The sequence below is a fragment of the Elaeis guineensis genome, chromosome 12 (assembly GCF_000442705.2).
Source record: "Elaeis guineensis isolate ETL-2024a chromosome 12, EG11, whole genome shotgun sequence".
Classification (NCBI taxonomy): Eukaryota; Viridiplantae; Streptophyta; class Magnoliopsida; order Arecales; family Arecaceae; genus Elaeis; species Elaeis guineensis.
The window spans coordinates 74,909,088-74,913,419 of NC_026004.2; the positions used below are offsets into that span (position 1 = coordinate 74,909,088).

Consider the following 4,332-nt stretch of genomic DNA (forward strand, 5'->3'; position numbering starts at 1 on the left):
TTCAAACACCTCCAGTAGAAGCTACCCAATATGAGATTAAGTCTAGCATTATTCAAATGTTGCCATCATTCTATGGACCTAGTAACGAGGATCCATACAAACACTTGGATGAATTTCTTGAAATTTGTTCCACAGTAAAAATCCAAAACTTCTCCGATGATGCCCTTAGGTTGAAACTATTTTCTTTCTCACTTAAGGACAAAGCCAAGCATTGGTTAAACTCCTTAGACTCTATAACCATTTCAATTTGGAAACATCTTCAGAGAGAATTTCTCAAGAAATACTTTTCAATTGGAAAAACAAATCAAATTAGAAAAGCTATCACTAGTTTTTCCCAATTGGAGGGTGAACTTTTTCATGAGACATGGGAAAGGTTAAGGGATCTCATTCGCAAATGTCCACACCATGCTGTCCCTAAATGGCAACTTTGTCAGTATTTTTATGATGGTCTATCGGAGAAACACTAACAAATGGTTGATGCATCATGTGGTGGGATATTCATGCTAAAGAGTGAGGATGAAGCCTGGCAGCTCTTTGAAATACTTAGTAAGAATTTTCTACATCATATGTCTACCACCTCTAGAGAACAACCCATGCTTCAACAAAAAAGAAGTGGAATTTATCAGATTGGAAACGTCATGGATATCCACAGTAAGGTAGATGAACTATCCCAAAAATTAGACCATCTTCTAAATACTGGACAATCCCCGATTCCACCTAACCCAATCCAAGAAGTTTGTGCATTGTGTGCAAGTCCGAACCATTTTGTTAGTGAATGCCTAGCCGCACCTCAATTTTTTGAGTTTGTGCATGAGCAGGTTCAGCAAGCTCAAGTCCAACAAGCTCGCAGACTAGGAAACGATCCATATTCGAACACTTATAACCCCGGCTGGAGAAACCATCCAAATTTTTTCTGGAGACCATAACCAGTGGTTGGTCCTGCCGCACCTCGACCTCAATATCAGGACCCAACATATAGGCATGGACCATACCATCAATTTCAAAATACTCCTCAACTGTCTACTACTGGTCATAGCTCAGCTTTTAAGGAAAAAGTTTTGAAAGTACTAGAATAATTAGAAGTCAACACTCAGACCCTTAACTCCCACACACAATCCATTGCTAAGCTAAAGACCCAAATAGGTCAACTAGCGACTGCATTCAGTAAGAGGAAAGGAGGAAAATTATCTAGCCAACCCGAGAGCAACCCAAGAGGACAATTTGTGATTGAGAGCTCTAATACCCCAGAAGCTTTTTCTGAACACGCCAAATCAATCATGACTCTGAGAAGTGGGAAGGTCATTGAATACACTAGTAAAACCAATGAGACCGACCCTAAACCTCTAACCGAAGCCAAATCACCCAAGAACAAGGAGGACCTTAAAATAGAGAATGAACCAACTGCACATGAATCATCTTACTTGCCTAAAGCCCCATTCCGGATGCCCTGAAAAGCCTTATTCCTGCAGATAAGAAGGAAAGAAAACTCGATGAGATGTTGGAATTGTTTAAGCAAGTCCAAATTAATCTTCCCCTTCTAGATGCAATCAAACAGGTCCCTGCTTATGCCAAATTTTTGAAGGATTTGTGCACCCAAAAATGTAAATCTAGATCATAAATCCCAAAGAAAGTATGCCTCACTGAACAGGCTAGTTCTGTCTTCCAGCATGCCACTCCTCCAAAGCTTAAGGACCCAGGAGCCCCCATCATTTCCTGTGTTATAGGAGATTATCACATTGAAAATGCTCTTCTGGACTTAGGGGCAAGTGTGAATCTTTTACCTAGTTCGGTGTATGAACTTTTTAGATTCGGAGAACTGAAACCCACGTCAGTCATACTGCAATTAGCCGACAGATCAATTAAGAAACCACATGGAATGCTTGAGGATGTCTTGGTCAAGGTAGATGAGTTTTACTTTCCAGTTGATTTTTTAGTTCTCGACATGGAACTAAGTGGCAACCCAAGATAAATTCTCATTATCTTAGGATGACCCTTCCTAGCTACGGCAAATACATGCATTAATTGTAGGATAGGAGTCATGGACATATCGTTTGGGAATAAAAAACTAAGACTGAATATGTTTGGTGCTTCCCAAGGACCATCAATGGATAGTTGCTTCGAAGTAGATACACTAGAAGATATTATAGAAGATGCAACACCCACAATTCTAGCACCAGACCCCTTAGATACTTGCTTGGCTCACTTTGGAGTGTATGACTTTGAGGGATATATGAAAGAAGTTAACACCTTGTTGGATACACCACACGATAAAACCACTCCTCCATGGACAATCAAGTATGAGCCATTGCCCACATTAGCCAGTACACCAATAGTCCCATCTTTAGAATCACCACCTACATTAGAATTGAAACCCCTTCCTGCTATGCTCAAGTACGTATTTCTAGGACCCAATAACACCCTCCCGGCAATCATTGCATCAGACTTGACCCCTAATCAGGAAGCACAATTGGTTGGTATTCTGAAGGAACACAAAGAGGCTATCGGTTGGTCCATTGCCGATTTAAAAGGAATTGACCCCTCCATTTGCATGCACCATATTCATTTTGAGGCAAATGCCAAACCCCATCAAGATATGCAGAGGAGATTGAACCCAAACATGTATGAAGTAGTAAAGAAAGAGGTGGTAAAGTGGTTAGATGCTGGAATCATCTACCCCATATCCGATAGTAAATGGATCAGTCCCACTCAAGTAGTACCTAAGAAATCAGGTATTACTATGGTTGAGAATAAAGAAGGTGAACTGCCTCCCACTCGCATATCATCTAGATGGTGAGTATGCATAGATTATAGAAAACTAAATGCCGTTACTAGAAAGGATCATTTTTCATTGCCCTTCATCGACCAAATCTTAGAACGGTTAGCAGGACAAAGTTTCTTCTATTTTTTTGATGGTTATTCAGGGTACAATCAAGTACCTGTATTTTCGGATGACCAAGAAAAGACTACCTTCACCTGCCCCTAAGGCACCTTCGCTTTTCGGCATATGCCATTGGGGCTCTGCAATGCACCTGCTACATTTCAACGGTGCATACTGACCATTTTTTTGGATATGGTGGATAAATATCTTGAAGTTTTTATGGATGATTTTTCTGTGTTTGGAACCACCTTTGAGGATTGTCTCCATAATCTTTCCAAAGTTCTTAAACGGTGTATGGAGACAAATCTAGTCCTAAGTTGGGAAAAGAGCCATTTCATGATACGAAAAGGAATTATATTAGGACATATTATTTCTGAAAGAGGGATCGAGATAGATAAAGCCAAAGTTGAGGTCATTTCAAAACTACCACCCCCTACTTCGGTCTGACAAATACGATCCTTCTTAGGTCATGTCAGATTTTATAGACACTTCATCAAAGACTTTAGCAAGATTTCAAGACCTCTATGCAATCTGTTGGCCAAGGACACACTATTTATTTTTGACGAAGACTGTTTGAAAGCATTCAACACATTACGAAAAGCTCTGACAACAGCACCCATAATAAAACCCCCTGACTGGTCGATTCCATTTGAGATTATGTGTGATGCCTCTGACTTTGCAATAGGTGCCGTCTTAGGCCAAAAAATCAATAAGGAGCCACATGTGATCTATTATGCTAGCAAGACTCTTTTTGATGCCCAATTAAACTACACCATAACAGAAAAAGAGCTACTAGCAGTAGTGTTCGCCCTTGAAAAATTTTGCTCATATCTGTTAGGGTATAAGGTTCTAGTTTACTCTGATCATGCGGCTCTGAAATATCTCCTCTCAAAGAAAGATACTAAACCACATTTGATCAGATGGATCCTTCTTTTACAAGAATTTGATCTGAAAATCTGAGATAAGAAGGGTTCCGAGAATGTGGTAGCTGATCACATCTCCAGGATCTTAGTTGAACACAAGATAGGCATAGATGAGGTCAAAGAGAAATTTTCTGACGAACAACTTTTCGCAATCTCCTCTAGCCGGCCTCCATGGTTTGCCTATTTTGTCAATTACTTGTCAACAGGACAAGTACCTTCTCACTGGATAAAATAAGAAAAAGATCGATTTTTTTTGCAAATTAAACATTATTTCTGGGAGAAACCTGAACTATTCAAATACTGTCCTGACCAAGTTATTCACCGTTGTATCTCCGAGAGTGAATTCCCAAGCATTCTCACTTTTTGCCATTCTTCGGCATGTGGGGCATATTTTAGTGGAAGAAAAACTACAGCAAAAATACTGCAGAGGGGGTTTTATTGGCCAACGCTTTTCAAAGATGCACATGAATTTGGCCGAAGTTGTCTGCAATATCAGCAAACAGAAAATTTATCCAAGAAGGATATGATGCC

At 39.9% G+C, this 4,332-nt stretch overlaps 1 non-coding gene across 1 annotated transcript; it reads right to left on the reverse strand.

The window, feature by feature from the left end:
• Positions 1-306: 306 nt before the first annotated feature.
• On the reverse strand, positions 307-412 carry LOC140853035 (small nucleolar RNA R71). Its single transcript, XR_012136113.1, has one exon. It is a non-coding gene; the product is annotated as a small nucleolar RNA R71 (small nucleolar RNA).
• Positions 413-4,332: the final 3,920 nt, after the last annotated feature.